This window comes from Balaenoptera borealis (assembly GCF_965194805.1).
Source record: "Balaenoptera borealis genome assembly, chromosome: 6".
NCBI lineage: Eukaryota > Metazoa > Chordata > Mammalia > Artiodactyla > Balaenopteridae > Balaenoptera > Balaenoptera borealis.
Window position 1 is genome coordinate 110,409,466 of NC_138863.1, and position 24,058 is coordinate 110,433,523.

A 24,058-nucleotide genomic window follows, 5' to 3' on the forward strand; every position below is an offset into this window, starting at 1 on the left:
AAAAGCCCTTTAAGTTTATGTCTCATTACTTCTTGTTGGTATTTTTAACTTAATTTTTATTTTTTATCACAGCAAACTTGATTACAATGTTTTGTTTGTTCTAGGTGTGCAAGATGTGGTTCTTTCACACATATACATATATCTATTCTTCTTCGGATCCTTTTCCCATGTAGGTTATGACACAGTGTTGAGTAGTCTTCTCTTGGTATTGCGTAGGTCTTTGGTGATTATGTATTTCACGTGTGTTTGTGTCTCTCTGTTAACCTCAATATGGTAATGTATCCAATCCTCACACCTTTCCATTTGGTGAACCATAAGTTTTTTTAATGAATCTATGATAGTGTTTCTCTGTGGAAATACCTTTGTCTGTATCATTTTTTAGGTAACACCTATATGTGATATGATAGGCTATGTGTCTTTCGCTTTCTCACTTACTCCGAGTTGCGTGATTACTTCTAGACTCATCTATGGTGCTGCAAATGGCATTGTTTCATTTTTTCACTAGCTCATATTCCATCTGTACAGGTAGCAGTTCTTCTTTGTCCACCCATCTGTCGGTGGACTTTTTGGTTACTTCCATATCTTGGCCATTGTAATACTGTGCAATGCAGATTTGCGTGCCTGTGTCCTTCCAATTCTGTCTTCTTAGGTTACAGGTCCAGGAATAGGTCTGCTGGATCATATGGTAGCTCAATGTTTACCTTTTAAAGGCACCTCTATTCTGATCTCTTTAGTGGCTCTTTCCAGGTTACGTCCCACTTAAAGTGGAGGGTATGTATTTCTTCCCAGCACCTTCAGCATTTATTCTTTGTAGTTTTTGCTGATGGTTATTCTGAGTGGTGTGAGCTGATACCTCTTTGTGGTTGAATTTGCATGTGTCTCATAATGCGTTGAAATTGAGCTTTAAGACTTGTCCTTTTTATTTTTCCAGCTGTGATTGGAGCTTATTTCTTCAAAGTGTTTTCTTAAAGTATGTGTCACCGTTTGAAATATTTTGGCCATGATCTCCCTCAAGACATTTTGAGGGCAGGTTTCATTTACAGCCCTGCAGTACTTGTTCATATGAAGTGACCATTAGCTCAGGCTTTAAACCTGCTTTTGCAGGTAACGGCCAGAGAGCGGCAGCCTTTCTACGTTCCCCTTGCTGCTACTAGGGAAACAGACCTACCGGTCCGTGGTGTTCTTCGGTTATAAATTAGAGTGCAATGTGCCCGGATAAACCCACAAATGTTGATGTCTCCTTGCTTTTCTTTGTTTTTAAATTTAATTTATATTTATTATTAATTAGAGTAATATTCCATTGTGTACGTGGACCACTTCTTCTTGGTGCATTCCTCGGTTGATGGACATTTTCATTGCTTCCAAGTGTTGGCTATGGTAAATATTGCTGGCGTACAGATTTGCCAGCCTGTGACTTTTTGATTCTCATTTTCTCAGGTGATAGGCCAAGCAGTGGTTGTGATTGATTGACTGGTAGCTCAATGTTTCCCTTTTCAAAGCACCTACATTGTGTTTTCATTAGTGGCTCTTTACATGCCCCCCCTTACCACCGAGGGTACGCATTTCTCCACACTCCCTTCACCGTTTATTTTTTGCAGCACTTTTCCTAATGGCCATTGTGACTGCTGCGAGCTGATAGGTTTTTGTAATATGGGTATGCATGTCATTAAAATTTTTAAAATTCATCATATTCCTACGCCTTTTTCTTTTCTCTTAAAAGAAAAAACCGTGAGTACAATATAGCTCTTGAAATTGTCTTCTTCGAAGGTTGCCCTCTTCTGAATTTTTTGGTCGATTTTTGACCCCAGAAATTTGCTGGAGGGCAGGCGCCATTTACAGAACTGCAAGTTGGTGAAAATTTAGTGACCTTTTGCAGTGGGTTCAAAGCTGCTGTTGTGGGAAACGTCCACAAGGAGGTAGCATTTCTCCATTCCCCAATCTGGGTACTAGGGCAGCAGAGCCTTTCTGGAAGTCATTGTCCTAGGTTGTAAATTAGAATGGAATTTGCCAGGAGAAATCCCCATAAGTTTATGTCTCATTACTTCTTCTTGGTTTTTAAAATTTTTTTAATCTGGGTAAAGTTTAGAAAATTGTTTGTCCTAGGTGTACACAATCTGGTTCATTTGTACATTATGTATGTCTATTAATGTACAGATCCTCTTCCCATGTAAAATATTACAGTGTTCCGTCGACCTCCCTTGCTATATGTTCGGTCTTTTTGATACATGTATATAATATGTATTTGTATATGTATAGTCACACTAATCTTCATTTCTCAATTTCCCCCCTCCTTTCCTTTTAGATGAGCATAGTTTGTGTTCTACGCCTGTGAGTGTCTTTCTCTTTGGAAATATGTTCATCTGTGTCAGTTATTAGATAATGCCGTACGTGATAATATGGGATATAGGTCTTTTGCTTTCCGACCTACTTCATGTTTTGTGATTATCTCCAGGCTCATCTATGGTGCCTCAAAGAGCAGTGCTTCAATGTTTTCCATGGCTAATATTCCATTGTGTACATGGACCACTTCTTCTTGGTGCATTCCTCTGTTGATGGACATTTTCGTTGCTTCCAAGCGTTGCCTATGGTAAATATTGCTGGAGTGCAGGATTGCCAGCCTGCGATTTTTGATTTTCATTCTCTCAGGTGATAGACCCAGCAGTGGGTATGATTGATTGACTGGTATGGTAGCTCAACGTTTACCTTTTCAAGGCACCTCAATTGTGCTGTCATTAGTGGCTCTTACCACGTCCCCCTTAGAATCGAGGGTACGCATTTCTCCACAATCACGTCAGCATTTCTTGTTTGCAGCATTTTTGTTGATGGCCATTCTGACTGGGGTGAGCTGATAGGTTTTTGTAATTTGGGTTTACATGTCTGTAAAAATTCCTACAATTCATCATTTTTCCACGCCTTTTGCTTTTCTGTTAAAAGAAAAAAGAAAAAGAGTGTGAGTATAATATACCTCTTCAAATTTTCTTTTTGGAAGGTTGCACTCTAGAATTTTTTGGTCGATTTTCGACCTCAGTATTTTTTGGAGGGCAGGTGTCATTTACAGAACTGCAATTGGTGAACATTTAGTGACCTTTTGCAGTGGGTTTAAAGCTGCTGTTGTGGGAAACGGCCACAAGGATGCAGCATTTCTCCATTCCCAAATCGGGGTACTAGGGCAGCAGAGCCGTTCTGGAAGTCGTTTGCCTAGGTGGTCAATTTGAATGGAATGTGCCAGGAAAACCCCCCATAAGTTTATGTCTCATTACTCCTAGTTCGTTGTTTTAATTTTTTCAATTGGGGTAATGGTTAGAATGTTGCTTGTCCAAGGTGTACACACTCTGGTTCATCTACATATTCTATATACCTATTTATGTAGAGATCCTCTTCCCGTGTAAATTATTACAGAGTGTTCCGTAAACCTTCCTTGCTATATGGTCGGTCTTTTTGATATATGTATATAATATGTATTTGTATACATATGGTAACGCTAATCTTCATTTATCCATTCCCCCACCTTTCCTTTTAGATAAGCATAGTTTTTTTTTTAATAAGTCTGTGATGGACTTTCTCTGTGGAAATATGTTCATTTGTGTCAGTTATTAGAGAACGCCTATAAGTGATATCATGGGATATAGGACTTTTGCTTTCCGACTTACCTCATGTTCTGTGATTATCTCCAAGATCATCTATGGTGCCTCAAAGAGCAGTGTTTCATTGTTTTCCATGGCTAGTATTCATTGTGTACATGGGCCGCTTCTTCCTTTTCCTTTCATCTGTTGATGGACATTTTGGTTGCTTCACTGTCTTGTCTATTGTGAATAAGGCTGCAGTGCAGCTTTTGCAGCCCGGGTCTTCTTCATTCTGGTCTTCTCAGGTGAGAGGCCCATTGGTGCGCCTGCTGGATTGAATGGTACCTCAATTTTTCCTTTTCAACGCAGCTCCTTTCTGTTCTCATTATTAGCGTTTAACCCTTTTACATCTCACCAGCAGCTAGAGGGTACACAGTTCTCTAAAACCTCTTCAGCATTGACTGTTTGTAGACTTTTTGCCAATGGTCAGTCGACGGGTGTGAGTTGAGAACTTTTCGTAGATTAGATTGCATGAGTCTAATACTTCCTGAGGTTGAGCTTTTATCCATTTCCCTTTCTTTAAAAAGAGAGTGAGTAAAACTTACCTCTTCATACTAGCTTCGTGAACATTTTGCCTGTTTTGAATTTTTTTTATCCATTCCCTACCTCAGCACAATTTTGAGGGCAGGTGTCCTTTACAGCCCTGCGTCCTTGTGAATGAATGGTAAGTGACCATTAGCTGTGGGTTAAAAGCTGCTCTTGCGGGAATCGGCCACAAGGCGGCAGCATTTCTCCTTTACCAAATCTGGTTACTAGGGCAACAGAGCCTTACTGGAAGTGGTGTTCTAGGTTGCAAATTAGAATGGAATGTGCGAGGCAAAAGCCCTTTAAGTTTATGTCTCATTACTTCTTGTTGGTATTTTTAACTTAATTTTTATTTTTTATCACAGCAAACTTGATTACAATGTTTTGTTTGTTCTAGGTGTGCAAGATGTGGTTCTTTCACACATATACATATATCTATTCTTCTTCGGATCCTTTTCCCATGTAGGATACGACACAGTGTTGAGTAGTCTTCTCTTGGTATTGCGTAGGTCTTTGGTGATTATGTATTTCACGTGTGTTTGTGTCTCTCTGTTAACCTCAATATGGTAATGTATCCAATCCTCACACCTTTCCATTTGGTGAACCATAAGTTTTTTTAATGAATCTATGATAGTGTTTCTCTGTGGAAATACCTTTGTCTGTATCATTTTTTAGGTAACAACTATATGTGATATGATAGGATATGTGTCTTTCGCTTTCTCACTTACACCAAGTTGCGTGATTACTTCTAGACTCATCTATGGTGCTGCAAATGGCATTGTTTCATTTTTTCACTAGCTCATATTCCATCTGTACATGGTGCAGTTCTTCATTGTCCACCCATCTGTCGTTGGACTTTTTGGTTACTTCCATATCTTGGCGATTGTTATACTATGCAATGCAGATTTGCGTACCTGTGTCCTTCCAATTCTGTCTTCTTAGGTTATAGGTCCAGGAATAGGTCTGCTGGATCATATGGTAGCTCAATGTTTACCTTTTAAAGGCACCTCTATTCTGTTGGCTTTAGTGGCTCTTTCCAGGTTACGTCCCACTTAAAGTGGAGGGTATGTATTTCTTCCCAGCACCTTCAGCATTTATTCTTTGTAGTTTTTGCTGATGGTTATTCTGAGTGGTGTGAGCTGATACCTCTTTCTGGTTGAATTTGCATGTGTCTCATAATGCGTTGAAATTGAGCTGTAAGACATGTCCTTTTTATTTTTCCAGCTGTGATGAGAGCTTATTTCTTCAAAGTGTTTTCTTAAAGTATGTGTCACCATTTGAAATATTTTGGCCATTATCTCCCTCAAGACATTTTGAGGGCAGGTTTCATTTACAGCCCTGCAGTACTTGTTCATATGAAGTGACCATTAGCTCAGGCTTTAAACCTGCTTTTGCAGGTAACGGCCAGAGAGCGACAGCCTTTCTACGTTCCCCTTGCTGGTACTAGGGAAACAGACCTACCGGCCAGTGTTGTTTTTCGGTTATAAATTAGAGTGCAATGTGCCCGGATAAACCCACAAATGTTGATGTCTCCTTGCTTTTGTTTGTTTTTAAATTTAATTTATATTTATTATTAGAGTAATATTCCATTGTGTACGTGGACCACTTCTTCTTGGTGCATTCCTCGGTTGATGGACATTTTCATTTCTTCCAAGTGCTGCCTATGGTAAATATTGCTGGCATACAGGTTTCCCAGCCTGTGACTTTTTGATTCTCATTTTCTCAGGTGATAGGCCAAGCAGTGGTTGTGATTGATGGACTGGTAGTTCATTGTTTCCCTTTTCAAAGCACCTACATTGTGTTTTCATTAGTGGCTCTTTACATGCCCCCCCTTACAACCGAGGGTACGCATTTCTCCACACTCCCTTCACCGTTTATTTTTTGCAGCATTTTTCCTAATGGCCATTCTGACTGCTGTGAGCTGATAGGGTTTTGTAATGTGGGTATGCATGTCATGAAAATTTTTAAAATTCATCATATTCCTATGCCTTTATCTTTTCTCTTAAAAGAAAAAACCGTGAGTACAATATAGCTCTTGAAATTGTCTTCTTCGAAGGTTGCCCTCTTCTGAATTTTTTGGTCGATTTTTGACCCCAGAAATTTTCTGGAGGGCAGGCGCCATTTACAGAACTGCAAGTTGGTGAAAATTTAGTGACCTTTTGCAGTGAGTTCAAAGCTGCTGTTGTGGGAAACGTCCACAAGGAGGTAGCATTTCTCCATTCCCCAATCTGGGTTCTAGGGCAGCAGAGCCTTTCTGGAAGTCATTGTCCAGGTTGTAAATTAGAATGGAATTTGCCTGGAGAAATCCCCATAAGTTTATGTCTCATTACTTCTTCTTGGTTTTTAAAATTTTTTAAATCTGGGTAAAGTTTAGAATATTGTTTGTCCTAGGTGTACACAATCTAGTTCATTTGGACATTATGTATGTCTATTAATGTACAGATCCTCTTCCCATATAAAATATTACAGTGTTCCGTCGACCTCCCTTGCTATATGTTCGATCTTTTTGATACATGTATATAATATGTATTTGAATATGTATAGTAACACTAATCTTCATTTCTCAATTTCCCCCCTCCTTTCCTTTTAGATGCGCATAGTTTGTTTTCTACGCCTGTGAGTGTCTTTCTCTTTGGAAATATGTTCATCTGTGTCAGTTATTAGATAATGCCATAAGTGATAATAGAAGATATAGGTCTTTTGCTTTCCGACCTACTTCATGTTTTGTGATTATCTCCAGGCTCATCTATGGTGCCTCAAAGAGCAGTGCTTCAATGTTTTCCATGGCTAATATTCCATTGTGTACATGGACCACTTCTTCTTGGTGCATTCCTCTGTTGATGGACACTTTCGTTGCTTCCAAGTGTTGCCTATGGTAAATATTGCTGGAGTGCAGGATTGCCAGCCTGCGATTTTTGATTTTCATTTTCTCAGGTGATAGACCCAGCAGTGGGTATGATTGATTGACTGGTATGGTAGCTCAACGTTTACCTTTTCAAGGCACCTCAATTGTGCTTTCATTAGTGGCTCGTACCACGTCCCCCTTAGAATCGAGGGTACGCATTTCTCCACAATCACGTCAGCATTTCTTGTTTGCAGCATTTTTGTTGATGGCCATTCTGACTAGTGTGAGCTGATAGGTTTTTGTAATTTTGGTTTACATGTCTGTAAAAATTCCTACAATTCATCATTTTTCCACGCCTTTTTCTTTTCTGTTAAAAGAAAAAAGAAAAAAAAGTGTGAGTATAATATACCTCTTCAAATTTTCTTTTTGGAAGGTTGCACTCTAGAATATTTTGGTCGATTTTCGACCTCAGTATTTTTTGGAGGGCAGGTGTCATTTACAGACCTGCAATTGGTGAATATTTAGTGACCTTTTGCAGTGGGTTTAAAGCTGCTGTTGTGGGAAACGGCCACAAGGATGCAGCATTTCTCCATTCCCAAATCTGGGTACTAGGGCAGCAGAGCCGTTCTGGAAGTCGTTTGCCTAGGTTGTAAATTTGAATGGAATGTGCCAGGAGAACCCCCCATAAGTTTATGTCTCATTACTCCTAGTTGGTTGTTTTAATTTTTTCAATTGGGGTAATGGTTAGAATGTTGCTTGTCCAAGGTGTACATACTCTGGTTCATCTACATATTCTATATACCTATTTATGTAGAGATCCTCTTCCCGTGTAAATTGTTACACAGTGTTCCGTAAACCTTCCTTGCTATATGGTCGGTCTTTTTGATATATGTATATAATATGTATTTGTATACATATGGTAACGCCAATCTTCATGTATCCATTCCCCCCACCTTTCCTTGTAGATAAGCATAGTTTTTTTTTAATAAGTCTGTGATTGACTTTCTCAGTGGAAATATGTTCATTTGTGTCAGTTATTAGAGAACGCGTATAAGTGATATCATAGGATATAGGACTTTTGCTTTCCGACTTACCTCATGTTCTGTGATTATCTCCAAGATCATCTATGGTGTCTCAAAGAGCAGTGTTTCATTGTTTTCCATGGCTAGTATTCATTGTGTACATGGGCCGCCTCTGCTTTTTCCTTTCATCTGTTGATGGACATTTTGGTTGCTTCACTGTCTTGTCTATTGTGAATAAGGCTGCAGTGCAGCTTTTGCAGCCCGGGTCTTCTTCATTCTGGTCTTCTCAGGTGAGAGGCCCATTGGTGCGCCTGCTGGATTGAATGGTACCTCAATTTTTCCTTTTCAACGCAGCTCCTTTCTGTTCTCATTATTAGCGTTTAACCCTTTTACATCTCACCAGCAGCTAGAGGGTACACAGTTCTCTAAAACCTCTTCAGCATTGATTGTTTGTAGACTTTTTGCCAATGGTCAGTCGACGGGTGTGAGTTGAAAACTTTTTGTAGATTAGATTGCATGAGTCTAATACTTCCTGAGGTTGAGCTTTTATCCATTTTCCTTTCTTTAAAAAGAGAGTGAGTACAACTTACCTCTTCATACTAGCTTCGTGAACATTTTGCCTGTTTTGAATTTTTTTTATCCATTCCCTACCTCAGCACAATTTTGAGGGCAGGCGTCCTTTACAGCCCTGAGTCCTTGTGAATGGTAAGTGACCATTAGCTGTGGGTTAAAAGCTGCTGTTGCGGGAATCGGCCACAAGGCGGCAGCATTTCTCCTTTACCAAATCTGGTTACTAGGGCAACAGAGCCTTACTGGAAGTGGTGTTCTAGGTTGTAAATTAGAATGGAATGTGCGAGGAAAAAGCCCTTTAAGTTTATGTCTCATTACTTCTTGTTGGTATCTTTAACTTAATTTTTATTTTTTATCACAGCAAACTTGATTACAATGTTTTGTTTGTTCTAGGTGTGCAAGATGTGGTTCTTTCACACATATACATATATCTATTTTTCTTCGGATCCTTTTCCCATGTAGGTTACGACACAATGTTGAGTAGTCTTCTCTTGGTATTGCGTAGGTCTTTGGTGATTATATATTTCACATATGTTTGTATCACTCTGTTAACCTCAATACGGTAATGTATCCAATCCTCACACCTTTCCATTTGGTGAACCATAAGTTTTTTTAATGAATCTATGATAGTGTTTCTCTGTGGAAATACCTTTGTTTGTATCATTTTTTAGGTAACACCTATATGTGATATGATAGGATATGTGTCTTTCGCTTTCTCACTTACACCAAGTTGCGTGATTACTTCTAGACTCATCTATGGTGCTGCAAATGGCATTGTTTCATTTTTTCACTAGCTCATATTCCATCTGTACATGGTACAGTTCTTCATTGTCCACCCATCTGTCGTTGGACTTTTTGGTTACTTCCATATCTTGGCGATTGTTATACTATGCAATGCAGATTTGCGTACCTGTGTCCTTCCAATTCTGTCTTCTTAGGTTATAGGTCCAGGAATAGGTCTGCTGGATCATATGGTAGCTCAATGTTTACCTTTTAAAGGCACCTCTATTCTGTTCGCTTTAGTGGCTCTTTCCAGGTTACGTCCCACTTAAAGCGGAGGGTATGCATTTCTTCCCAGCACCTTCAGCATTTATTCTTTGTAGTTTTTGCTGATGGTTATTCTGAGTGGTGTGAGCTGATACCTCTTTCTGGTTGAATTTGCATGTGTCTCATAATGCGTTGAAATTGAGCTGTAAGACATGTCCTTTTTATTTTTCCAGCTGTGATGAGAGCTTATTTCTTCAAAGTGTTTTCTTAAAGTATGTGTCACCATTTGAAATATTTTGGCCATTATCTCCCTCAAGACATTTTGAGGGCAGGTTTCATTTACAGCCCTGCAGTACTTGTTCATATGAAGTGACCATTAGCTCAGGCTTTAAACCTGCTTTTGCAGGTAACGGCCAGAGAGCGACAGCCTTTCTACGTTCCCCTTGCTGGTACTAGGGAAACAGACCTACCGGCCAGTGTTGTTTTTCGGTTATAAATTAGAGTGCAATGTGCCCGGATAAACCCACAAATGTTGATGTCTCCTTGCTTTTGTTTGTTTTTAAATTTAATTTATATTTATTATTAGAGTAATATTCCATTGTGTACGTGGACCACTTCTTCTTGGTGCATTCCTCGGTTGATGGACATTTTCATTTCTTCCAAGCGCTGCCTATGGTAAATATTGCTGGCATACAGGTTTCCCAGCCTGTGACTTTTTGATTCTCATTTTCTCAGGTGATAGGCCAAGCAGTGGTTTTGATTGATGGACTGGTAGTTCATTGTTTCCCTTTTCAAAGCACCTACATTGTGTTTTCATTAGTGGCTCTTTACATGCCCCCCCTTACAACCGAGGGTACGCATTTCTCCACACTCCCTTCACCGTTTATTTTTTGCAGCATTTTTCCTAATGGCCATTCTGACTGCTGTGAGCTGATAGGGTTTTGTAATGTGGGTATGCATGTCATGAAAATTTTTAAAATTCATCATATTCCTATGCCTTTTTCTTTTCTCTTAAAAGAAAAAACCGTGAGTACAATATAGCTCTTGAAATTGTCTTCTTCGAAGGTTGCCCTCTTCCGAATTTTTTGGTCGATTTTTGACCCCAGAAATTTTCTGGAGGGCAGGCGCAATTTACAGAACTGCAAGTTGGTGAAAATTTAGTGACCTTTTGCAGTGAGTTCAAAGCTGCTGTTGTGGGAAACGTCCACAAGGAGGTAGCATTTCTCCATTCCCCAATCTGGGTTCTAGGGCAGCAGAGCCTTTCTGGAAGTCATTGTCCAGGTTGTAAATTAGAATGGAATTTGCCTGGAGAAATCCCCATAAGTTTATGTCTCATTACTTCTTCTTGGTTTTTAAAATTTTTTAAATCTGGGTAAAGTTTAGAATATTGTTTGTCCTAGGTGTACACAATCTAGTTCATTTGGACATTATGTATGTCTATTAATGTACAGATCCTCTTCCCATGTAAAATATTACACTGTTCCGTCGACCTCCCTTGCTATATGTTCGATCTTTTTGATACATGTATATAATATGTATTTGAATATGTATAGTAACACTAATCTTCATTTCTCAATTTCCCCCCTCCTTTCCTTTTAGATGAGCATAGTTTGTTTTCTACGCCTGTGAGTGTCTTTCTCTTTGGAAATATGTTCATCTGTGTCAGTTATTAGATAATGCCATAAGTGATAATATAAGATATAGGTCTTTTGCTTTCCAACCTACTTCATGTTTTGTGATTATCTCCAGGCTCATCTATGGTGCCTCAAAGAGCAGTGCTTCAATGTTTTCCATGGCTAATATTCCATTGTGTACATGGACCACTTCTTCTTGGTGCATTCCTCTGTTGATGGACACTTTCGTTGCTTCCAAGTGTTGCCTATGGTAAATATTGCTGGAGTGCAGGATTGCCAGCCTGCGATTTTTGATTTTCATTTTCTCAGGTGATAGACCCAGCAGTGGGTATGATTGATTGACTGGTATGGTAGCTCAACGTTTACCTTTTCAAGGCACCTCAATTGTGCTTTCATTAGTGGCTCTTACCACGTCCCCCTTAGAATCGAGGGTACGCATTTCTCCACAATCACGTCAGCATTTCTTGTTTGCAGCATTTTTGTTGATGGCCATTCTGACTGGTGTGAGCTGATAGGTTTTTGTAATTTTGGTTTACATGTCTGTAAAAATTCCTACAATTCATCATTTTTCCACGCCTTTTCCTTTTCTGTTAAAAGAAAAAAGAAAAAAGGTGTGAGTACAATATACCTCTTCAAATTTTCTTTTTGGAAGGTTGCACTCTAGAGTTTTTTGGTCGATTTTCGACCTCAGTATCTTTTGGAGGGCAGGTGTCATTTACAGACCTGCAATTGGTGAATATTTAGTGACCTTTTGCAGTGGGTTTAAAGCTGCTTTTGTGGGAAACGGCCACAAGGATGCAGCATTTCTCCATTCCCAAATCTGGGTACTAGGGCAGCAGAGCCGTTGTGGAAGTCGTTTGCCTAGGTTGTAAATTTGAATGGAATGTGCCAGGAGAACCCCCCATAAGTTTATGTCTCATTACTCCTAGTTCATTGTTTTAATTTTTTCAATTGGGGTAATGGATAGAATGTTGCTTGTCCAAGGTGTACATACTCTGGTTCATCTACATATTCTATATACCTATTTATGTAGAGATCCTCTTCCCGTGTAAATTATTACAGAGTGTTCCGTAAACCTTCCTTGCTATATGGTCGGTCTTTTTGATATATGTATATAATATGTATTTGTATACATATCGTAACGCTAATCTTCATGTATCCATTCCCCCCACCTTTCCTTGTAGATAAGCATAGTTTTTTTTTAATAAGTCTGTGATTGACTTTCTCAGTGGAAATATGTTCATTTGTGTCAGTTATTAGAGAACGCGTATAAGTGATATCATAGGATATAGGACTTTTGCTTTCCGACTTACCTCATGTTCTGTGATTATCTCCAAGATCATCTATGGTGTCTCAAAGAGCAGTGTTTCATTGTTTTCCATGGCTAGTATTCATTGTGTACATGGGCCGCTTCTGCTTTTTCCTTTCATCTGTTGATGGACATTTTGGTTGCTTCACTGTCTTTTCTATTGTGAATAAGGCTGCAGTGCAGCTTTTGCAGCCCGGGTCTTCTTCATTCTGGTCTTCTCAGGTGAGAGGCCCATTGGTGCGCCTGCTGGATTGAATGGTACCTCAATTTTTCCTTTTCAACGCAGCTCCTTTCTGTTCTCATTATTAGCGTTTAACCCTTTTACATCTCACCAGCAGCTAGAGGGTACACAGTTCTCTAAAACCTCTTCAGCATTGATTGTTTGTAGACTTTTTGCCAATGGTCAGTCGACGGGTGTGAGTTGAAAACTTTTTGTAGATTAGATTGCATGAGTCTAATACTTCCTGAGGTTGAGCTTTTATCCATTTTCCTTTCTTTAAAAAGAGAGTGAGTACAACTTACCTCTTCATACTAGCTTCGTGAACATTTTGCCTGTTTTGAATTTTTTTTATCCATTCCCTACCTCAGCACAATTTTGAGGGCAGGCGTCCTTTACAGCCCTGAGTCCTTGTGAATGGTAAGTGACCATTAGCTGTGGGTTAAAAGCTGCTGTTGCGGGAATCGGCCACAAGGCGGCAGCATTTCTCCTTTACCAAATCTGGTTACTAGGGCAACAGAGCCTTACTGGAAGTGGTGTTCTAGGTTGTAAATTAGAATGGAATGTGCGAGGAAAAAGCCCTTTAAGTTTATGTCTCATTACTTCTTGTTGGTATCTTTAACTTAATTTTTATTTTTTATCACAGCAAACTTGATTACAATGTTTTGTTTGTTCTAGGTGTGCAAGATGTGGTTCTTTCACACATATACATATATCTATTTTTCTTCGGATCCTTTTCCCATGTAGGATACGACACAATGTTGAGTAGTCTTCTCTTGGTATTGCGTAGGTCTTTGGTGATTATATATTTCACATATGTTTGTATCACTCTGTTAACCTCAATACGGTAATGTATCCAATCCTCACACCTTTCCATTTGGTGAACCATAAGTTTTTTTAATGAATCTATGATAGTGTTTCTCTGTGGAAATACCTTTGTTTGTATCATTTTTTAGGTAACACCTATATGTGATATGATAGGATATGTGTCTTTCGCTTTCTCACTTACACCAAGTTGCGTGATTACTTCTAGACTCATCTATGGTGCTGCAAATGGCATTGTTTCATTTTTTCACTAGCTCATATTCCATCTGTACATGTAGCAGTTCTTCATTGTCCACCCATCTGTCGTTGGACTTTTTGGTTACTTCCATATCTTGGCGATTGTTATACTATGCAATGCAGATTTGCGTACCTGTGTCCTTCCAATTCTGTCTTCTTAGGTTATAGGTCCAGGAATAGGTCTGCTGGGTCATATGGTAGCTCAATGTTTACCTTTTAAAGGCACCTCTATTCTGTTCGCTTTAGTGGCTCTTTCCAGGTTACGTCCCACTTAAAGCGGAGGGTATGCATTTCTTCCCAGCACCTTCAGCATTTATTCTTTGTAGTTTTTGCTGATGGTTATTCTGAGTGGTGTGAGCTGATACCTCTTTCTGGTTGAATTTGCATGTGTCTCATAATGCGTTGAAATTGAGCTGTAAGACATGTCCTTTTTATTTTTCCAGCTGTGATGAGAGCTTATTTCTTCAAAGTGTTTTCTTAAAGTATGTGTCACCATTTGAAATATTTTGGCCATTATCTCCCTCAAGACATTTTGAGGGCAGGTTTCATTTACAGCCCTGCAGTACTTGTTCATATGAAGTGACCATTAGCTCAGGCTTTAAACCTGCTTTTGCAGGTAACGGCCAGAGAGCGACAGCCTTTCTACGTTCCCCTTGCTGGTACTAGGGAAACAGACCTACCGGCCAGTGTTGTTTTTCGGTTATAAATTAGAGTGCAATGTGCCCGGATAAACCCACAAATGTTGATGTCTCCTTGCTTTTGTTTGTTTTTAAATTTAATTTATATTTATTATTAGAGTAATATTCCATTGTGTACGTGGACCACTTCTTCTTGGTGCATTCCTCGGTTGATGGACATTTTCATTTCTTCCAAGCGCTGCCTATGGTAAATATTGCTGGCATACAGGTTTCCCAGCCTGTGACTTTTTGATTCTCATTTTCTCAGGTGATAGGCCAAGCAGTGGTTGTGATTGATGGACTGGTAGTTCATTGTTTCCCTTTTCAAAGCACCTACATTGTGTTTTCATTAGTGGCTCTTTACATGCCCCCCCTTACAACCGAGGGTACGCATTTCTCCACACTCCCTTCACCGTTTATTTTTTGCAGCATTTTTCCTAATGGCCATTCTGACTGCTGTGAGCTGATAGGGTTTTGTAATGTGGGTATGCATGTCATGAAAATTTTTAAAATTCATCATATTCCTATGCCTTTTTCTTTTCTCTTAAAAGAAAAAACCGTGAGTACAATATAGCTCTTGAAATTGTCTTCTTCGAAGGTTGCCCTCTTCCGAATTTTTTGGTCGATTTTTGACCCCAGAAATTTTCTGGAGGGCAGGCGCAATTTACAGAACTGCAAGTTGGTGAAAATTTAGTGACCTTTTGCAGTGAGTTCAAAGCTGCTGTTGTGGGAAACGTCCACAAGGAGGTAGCATTTCTCCATTCCCCAATCTGGGTTCTAGGGCAGCAGAGCCTTTCTGGAAGTCATTGTCCAGGTTGTAAATTAGAATGGAATTTGCCTGGAGAAATCCCCATAAGTTTATGTCTCATTACTTCTTCTTGGTTTTTAAAATTTTTTAAATCTGGGTAAAGTTTAGAATATTGTTTGTCCTAGGTGTACACAATCTAGTTCATTTGGACATTATGTATGTCTATTAATGTACAGATCCTCTTCCCATATAAAATATTACAGTGTTCCGTCGACCTCCCTTGCTATATGTTTGATCTTTTTGATACATGTATATAATATGTATTTGAATATGTATAGTAACACTAATCTTCATTTCTCAATTTCCCCCCTCCTTTCCTTTTAGATGAGCATAGTTTGTTTTCTACGCCTGTGAGTGTCTTTCTCTTTGGAAATATGTTCATCTGTGTCAGTTATTAGATAATGCCATAAGTGATAATAGAAGATATAGGTCTTTTGCTTTCCGACCTACTTCATGTTTTGTGATTATCTCCAGGCTCATCTATGGTGCCTCAAAGAGCAGTGCTTCAATGTTTTCCATGGCTAATATTCCATTGTGTACATGGACCACTTCTTCTTGGTGCATTCCTCTGTTGATGGACACTTTCGTTGCTTCCAAGTGTTGCCTATGGTAAATATTGCTGGAGTGCAGGATTGCCAGCCTGCGATTTTTGATTTTCATTTTCTCAGGTGATAGACCCAGCAGTGGGTATGATTGATTGACTGGTATGGTAGCTCAACGTTTACCTTTTCAAGGCACCTCAATTGTGCTTTCATTAGTGGCTCTTACCACGTGCCCCTTAGAATCGAGGGTACGCATTTCTCCACAATCAAGTCAGCATTTCTTGTTTGCAGCATTTTTGTTGATGGCCATTCTGACTGGTGTGAGCTGATAGGTTTTTGTAATTTTGGTTTACATGTCTGTAAAAATTCCTACAATTCATCATTTTTCCACGCCTTTTCCTTTTCTGTTAAAATAAAAAAAAAAAGCGTGAGTACAATATACCTCTTCAAATTTTCTTTTTGGAAGGTTGCACTCTAGAATATTTTGGTCGATTTTCGACCTCAGTATTTTTTGGAGGGCAGGTGTCATTTACAGACCTGCAATTGGTGAATATTTAGTGACCTTTTGCAGTGGGTTTAAAGCTGCTGTTGTGGGAAACGGCCACAAGGATGCAGCATTTCTCCATTCACAAATCTGGGTACTAGGGCAGCAGAGCCGTTCTGGAAGTCATTTGCCTAGGTTGTAAATTTGAATGGAATGTGCCAGGAGAACCCCCCATAAGTTTATGTCTCATTACTCCTAGTTCATTGTTTTAATTTTTTCAATTGGGGTAATGGATAGAATGTTGCTTGTCCAAGGTGTACATACTCTGGTTCATCTACATATTCTATATACCTATTTATGTAGAGATCCTCTTCCCGTGTAAATTGTTACACAGTGTTCCGTAAACCTTCCTTGCTATATGGTCGGTCTTTTTGATATATGTATATAATATGTATTTGTATACATATGGTAACGCCAATCATCATGTATCCATTCCCCCCACCTTTCCTTGTAGATAAGCATAGTTTTTTTTAATAAGTCTGTGATTGACTTTCTCAGTGGAAATATGTTCATTTGTGTCAGTTATTAGAGAACGCGTATAAGTGATATCATAGGATATAGGACTTTTGCTTTCCGACTTACCTCATGTTCTGTGATTATCTCCAAGATCATCTATGGTGTCTCAAAGAGCAGTGTTTCATTGTTTTCCATGGCTAGTATTCATTGTGTACATGGGCCGCCTCTGCTTTTTCCTTTCATCTGTTGATGGACATTTTGGTTGCTTCACTGTCTTGTCTATTGTGAATAAGGCTGCAGTGCAGCTTTTGCAGCCCGGGTCTTCTTCATTCTGGTCTTCTCAGGTGAGAGGCCCATTGGTGCGCCTGCTGGATTGAATGGTACCTCAATTTTTCCTTTTCAACGCAGCTCCTTTCTGTTCTCATTATTAGCGTTTAACCCTTTTACATCTCACCAGCAGCTAGAGGGTACACAGTTCTCTAAAACCTCTTCAGCATTGATTGTTTGTAGACTTTTTGCCAATGGTCAGTCGACGGGTGTGAGTTGAAAACTTTTTGTAGATTAGATTGCATGAGTCTAATACTTCCTGAGGTTGAGCTTTTATCCATTTTCCTTTCTTTAAGAAGAGAGTGAGTACAACTTACCTCTTCATACGAGCTTCGTGAACATTTTGCCTGTTTTGAATTTTTTTTATCCATTCCCTACCTCAGCACAATTTTGAGGGCAGGCGTCCTTTACAGCCCTGAGTCCTTGTGAATGGTAAGTGACCATTAGCTGTGGGTTAAAAGCTGCTGTTGCGGGAATCGGCCACAAGGCGGCAGCATTTCTCCTTTACCAAATCTGGTTACTAGGGCAACAGAGCCTTACTGGAAGTGGTGTTCTAGGTTGTAAATTAGAATGGAATGTGCGAGGAAAAAGCCCTTTAAGTTTATGTCTCATTACTTCTTGTTGGTATCTTTAACTTAATTTTTATTTTTTATCACAGCAAACTTGATTACAATGTTTTGTTTGTTCTAGGTGTGCAAGATGTGGTTCTTTCACACATATACATATATCTATTTTTCTTCGGATCCTTTTCCCATGTAGGATACGACACAATGTTGAGTAGTCTTCTCTTGGTATTGCGTAGGTCTTTGGTGATTATATATTTCACATATGTTTGTATCACTCTGTTAACCTCAATACGGTAATGTATCCAATCCTCACACCTTTCCATTTGGTGAACCATAAGTTTTTTTAATGAATCTATGATAGTGTTTCTCTGTGGAAATACCTTTGTTTGTATCATTTTTTAGGTAACACCTATATGTGATATGATAGGATATGTGTCTTTCGCTTTCTCACTTACACCAAGTTGCGTGATTACTTCTAGACTCATCTATGGTGCTGCAAATGGCATTGTTTCATTTTTTCACTAGCTCATATTCCATCTGTACATGGTGCAGTTCTTCATTGTCCACCCATCTGTCGTTGGACTTTTTGGTTACTTCCATATCTTGGCGATTGTTATACTATGCAATGCAGATTTGCGTACCTGTGTCCTTCCAATTCTGTCTTCTTAGGTTATAGGTCCAGGAATAGGTCTGCTGGATCATATGGTAGCTCAATGTTTACCTTTTAAAGGCACCTCTATTCTGTTCGCTTTAGTGGCTCTTTCCAGGTTACGTCCCACTTAAAGCGGAGGGTATGCATTTCTTCCCAGCACCTTCAGCATTTATTCTTTGTAGTTTTTGCTGATGGTTATTCTGAGTGGTGTGAGCTGATACCTCTTTCTGGTTGAATTTGCATGTGTCTCATAATGCGTTGAAATTGAGCTGTAAGACATGTCCTTTTTATTTTTCCAGCTGTGATGAGAGCTTATTTCTTCAAAGTGTTTTCTTAAAGTATGTGTCACCATTTGAAATATTTTGGCCATTATCTCCCTCAAGACATTTTGAGGGCAGGTTTCATTTACAGCCCTGCAGTACTTGTTCATATGAAGTGACCATTAGCTCAGGCTTTAAACCTGCTTTTGCAGGTAACGGCCAGAGAGCGACAGCCTTTCTACGTTCCCCTTGCTGGTACTAGGGAAACAGACCTACCGGCCAGTGTTGTTTTTCGGTTATAAATTAGAGTGCAATGTGCCCGGATAAACCCACAAATGTTGATGTCTCCTTGCTTTTGTTTGTTTTTAAATTTAATTTATATTTATTATTAGAGTAATATTCCATTGTGTACGTGGACCACTTCTTCTTGGTGCATTCCTCGGTTGATGGACATTTTCATTTCTTCCAAGCGCTGCCTATGGTAAATATTGCTGGCATACAGGTTTCCCAGCCTGTGACTTTTTGATTCTCATTTTCTCAGGTGATAGGCCAAGCAGTGGTTTTGATTGATGGACTGGTAGTTCATTGTTTCCCTTTTCAAAGCACCTACATTGTGTTTTCATTAGTGGCTCTTTACATGCCCCCCCTTACAACCGAGGGTACGCATTTCTCCACACTCCCTTCACCGTTTATTTTTTGCAGCATTTTTCCTAATGGCCATTCTGACTGCTGTGAGCTGATAGGGTTTTGTAATGTGGGTATGCATGTCATGAAAATTTTTAAAATTCATCATATTCCTATGCCTTTTTCTTTTCTCTTAAAAGAAAAAACCGTGAGTACAATATAGCTCTTGAAATTGTCTTCTTCGAAGGTTGCCCTCTTCCGAATTTTTTGGTCGATTTTTGACCCCAGAAATTTTCTGGAGGGCAGGCGCAATTTACAGAACTGCAAGTTGGTGAAAATTTAGTGACCTTTTGCAGTGAGTTCAAAGCTGCTGTTGTGGGAAACGTCCACAAGGAGGTAGCATTTCTCCATTCCCCAATCTGGGTTCTAGGGCAGCAGAGCCTTTCTGGAAGTCATTGTCCAGGTTGTAAATTAGAATGGAATTTGCCTGGAGAAATCCCCATAAGTTTATGTCTCATTACTTCTTCTTGGTTTTTAAAATTTTTTAAATCTGGGTAAAGTTTAGAATATTGTTTGTCCTAGGTGTACACAATCTAGTTCATTTGGACATTATGTATGTCTATTAATGTACAGATCCTCTTCCCATGTAAAATATTACACTGTTCCGTCGACCTCCCTTGCTATATGTTCGATCTTTTTGATACATGTATATAATATGTATTTGAATATGTATAGTAACACTAATCTTCATTTCTCAATTTCCCCCCTCCTTTCCTTTTAGATGAGCATAGTTTGTTTTCTACGCCTGTGAGTGTCTTTCTCTTTGGAAATATGTTCATCTGTGTCAGTTATTAGATAATGCCATAAGTGATAATATAAGATATAGGTCTTTTGCTTTCCAACCTACTTCATGTTTTGTGATTATCTCCAGGCTCATCTATGGTGCCTCAAAGAGCAGTGCTTCAATGTTTTCCATGGCTAATATTCCATTGTGTACATGGACCACTTCTTCTTGGTGCATTCCTCTGTTGATGGACACTTTCGTTGCTTCCAAGTGTTGCCTATGGTAAATATTGCTGGAGTGCAGGATTGCCAGCCTGCGATTTTTGATTTTCATTTTCTCAGGTGATAGACCCAGCAGTGGGTATGATTGATTGACTGGTATGGTAGCTCAACGTTTACCTTTTCAAGGCACCTCAATTGTGCTTTCATTAGTGGCTCTTACCACGTCCCCCTTAGAATCGAGGGTACGCATTTCTCCACAATCACGTCAGCATTTCTTGTTTGCAGCATTTTTGTTGATGGCCATTCTGACTGGTGTGAGCTGATAGGTTTTTGTAATTTTGGTTTACATGTCTGTAAAAATTCCTACAATTCATCATTTTTCCACGCCTTTTCCTTTTCTGTTAAAAGAAAAAAGAAAAAAGGTGTGAGTACAATATACCTCTTCAAATTTTCTTTTTGGAAGGTTGCACTCTAGAGTTTTTTGGTCGATTTTCGACCTCAGTATCTTTTGGAGGGCAGGTGTCATTTACAGACCTGCAATTGGTGAATATTTAGTGACCTTTTGCAGTGGGTTTAAAGCTGCTGTTGTGGGAAACGGCCACAAGGATGCAGCATTTCTCCATTCCCAAATCTGGGTACTAGGGCAGCAGAGCCGTTGTGGAAGTCGTTTGCCTAGGTTGTAAATTTGAATGGAATGTGCCAGGAGAACCCCCCATAAGTTTATGTCTCATTACTCCTAGTTCATTGTTTTAATTTTTTCAATTGGGGTAATGGATAGAATGTTGCTTGTCCAAGGTGTACATACTCTGGTTCATCTACATATTCTATATACCTATTTATGTAGAGATCCTCTTCCCGTGTAAATTATTACAGAGTGTTCCGTAAACCTTCCTTGCTATATGGTCGGTCTTTTTGATATATGTATATAATATGTATTTGTATACATATCGTAACGCTAATCTTCATGTATCCATTCCCCCCACCTTTCCTTGTAGATAAGCATAGTTTTTTTTTAATAAGTCTGTGATTGACTTTCTCAGTGGAAATATGTTCATTTGTGTCAGTTATTAGAGAACGCGTATAAGTGATATCATAGGATATAGGACTTTTGCTTTCCGACTTACCTCATGTTCTGTGATTATCTCCAAGATCATCTATGGTGTCTCAAAGAGCAGTGTTTCATTGTTTTCCATGGCTAGTATTCATTGTGTACATGGGCCGCTTCTGCTTTTTCCTTTCATCTGTTGATGGACATTTTGGTTGCTTCACTGTCTTTTCTATTGTGAATAAGGCTGCAGTGCAGCTTTTGCAGCCCGGGTCTTCTTCATTCTGGTCTTCTCAGGTGAGAGGCCCATTGGTGCGCCTGCTGGATTGAATGGTACCTCAATTTTTCCTTTTCAACGCAGCTCCTTTCTGTTCTCATTATTAGCGTTTAACCCTTTTACATCTCACCAGCAGCTAGAGGGTACACAGTTCTCTAAAACCTCTTCAGCATTGATTGTTTGTAGACTTTTTGCCAATGGTCAGTCGACGGGTGTGAGTTGAAAACTTTTTGTAGATTAGATTGCATGAGTCTAATACTTCCTGAGGTTGAGCTTTTATCCATTTTCCTTTCTTTAAAAAGAGAGTGAGTACAACTTACCTCTTCATACTAGCTTCGTGAACATTTTGCCTGTTTTGAATTTTTTTTATCCATTCCCTACCTCAGCACAATTTTGAGGGCAGGCGTCCTTTACAGCCCTGAGTCCTTGTGAATGGTAAGTGACCATTAGCTGTGGGTTAAAAGCTGCTGTTGCGGGAATCGGCCACAAGGCGGCAGCATTTCTCCTTTACCAAATCTGGTTACTAGGGCAACAGAGCCTTACTGGAAGTGGTGTTCTAGGTTGTAAATTAGAATGGAATGTGCGAGGAAAAAGCCCTTTAAGTTTATGTCTCATTACTTCTTGTTGGTATCTTTAACTTAATTTTTATTTTTTATCACAGCAAACTTGATTACAATGTTTTGTTTGTTCTAGGTGTGCAAGATGTGGTTCTTTCACACATATACATATATCTATTTTTCTTCGGATCCTTTTCCCATGTAGGATACGACACAATGTTGAGTAGTCTTCTCTTGGTATTGCGTAGGTCTTTGGTGATTATATATTTCACATATGTTTGTATCACTCTGTTAACCTCAATACGGTAATGTATCCAATCCTCACACCTTTCCATTTGGTGAACCATAAGTTTTTTTAATGAATCTATGATAGTGTTTCTCTGTGGAAATACCTTTGTTTGTATCATTTTTTAGGTAACACCTATATGTGATATGATAGGATATGTGTCTTTCGCTTTCTCACTTACACCAAGTTGCGTGATTACTTCTAGACTCATCTATGGTGCTGCAAATGGCATTGTTTCATTTTTTCACTAGCTCATATTCCATCTGTACATGTAGCAGTTCTTCATTGTCCACCCATCTGTCGTTGGACTTTTTGGTTACTTCCATATCTTGGCGATTGTTATACTATGCAATGCAGATTTGCGTACCTGTGTCCTTCCAATTCTGTCTTCTTAGGTTATAGGTCCAGGAATAGGTCTGCTGGGTCATATGGTAGCTCAATGTTTACCTTTTAAAGGCACCTCTATTCTGTTCGCTTTAGTGGCTCTTTCCAGGTTACGTCCCACTTAAAGCGGAGGGTATGCATTTCTTCCCAGCACCTTCAGCATTTATTCTTTGTAGTTTTTGCTGATGGTTATTCTGAGTGGTGTGAGCTGATACCTCTTTCTGGTTGAATTTGCATGTGTCTCATAATGCGTTGAAATTGAGCTGTAAGACATGTCCTTTTTATTTTTCCAGCTGTGATGAGAGCTTATTTCTTCAAAGTGTTTTCTTAAAGTATGTGTCACCATTTGAAATATTTTGGCCATTATCTCCCTCAAGACATTTTGAGGGCAGGTTTCATTTACAGCCCTGCAGTACTTGTTCATATGAAGTGACCATTAGCTCAGGCTTTAAACCTGCTTTTGCAGGTAACGGCCAGAGAGCGACAGCCTTTCTACGTTCCCCTTGCTGGTACTAGGGAAACAGACCTACCGGCCAGTGTTGTTTTTCGGTTATAAATTAGAGTGCAATGTGCCCGGATAAACCCACAAATGTTGATGTCTCCTTGCTTTTGTTTGTTTTTAAATTTAATTTATATTTATTATTAGAGTAATATTCCATTGTGTACGTGGACCACTTCTTCTTGGTGCATTCCTCGGTTGATGGACATTTTCATTTCTTCCAAGCGCTGCCTATGGTAAATATTGCTGGCATACAGGTTTCCCAGCCTGTGACTTTTTGATTCTCATTTTCTCAGGTGATAGGCCAAGCAGTGGTTGTGATTGATGGACTGGTAGTTCATTGTTTCCCTTTTCAAAGCACCTACATTGTGTTTTCATTAGTGGCTCTTTACATGCCCCCCCTTACAACCGAGGGTACGCATTTCTCCACACTCCCTTCACCGTTTATTTTTTGCAGCATTTTTCCTAATGGCCATTCTGACTGCTGTGAGCTGATAGGGTTTTGTAATGTGGGTATGCATGTCATGAAAATTTTTAAAATTCATCATATTCCTATGCCTTTTTCTTTTCTCTTAAAAGAAAAAACCGTGAGTACAATATAGCTCTTGAAATTGTCTTCTTCGAAGGTTGCCCTCTTCCGAATTTTTTGGTCGATTTTTGACCCCAGAAATTTTCTGGAGGGCAGGCGCAATTTACAGAACTGCAAGTTGGTGAAAATTTAGTGACCTTTTGCAGTGAGTTCAAAGCTGCTGTTG

At 39.3% G+C, this 24,058-nt stretch overlaps 1 long non-coding RNA gene across 1 annotated transcript in view; it reads right to left on the reverse strand.

The window, feature by feature from the left end:
* Positions 1 to 2,791: 2,791 nt before the first annotated feature.
* Positions 2,792 to 24,058, reverse strand: part of LOC309631476 — a 722,222-nt gene continuing 700,955 nt past the window's right edge. Inside the window, exon 3 of the long non-coding RNA XR_014246293.1 lies at positions 2,792 to 2,924. This is a non-coding gene — a long non-coding RNA (uncharacterized lncRNA). The remainder of the gene's footprint in view (positions 2,925 to 24,058) is intronic.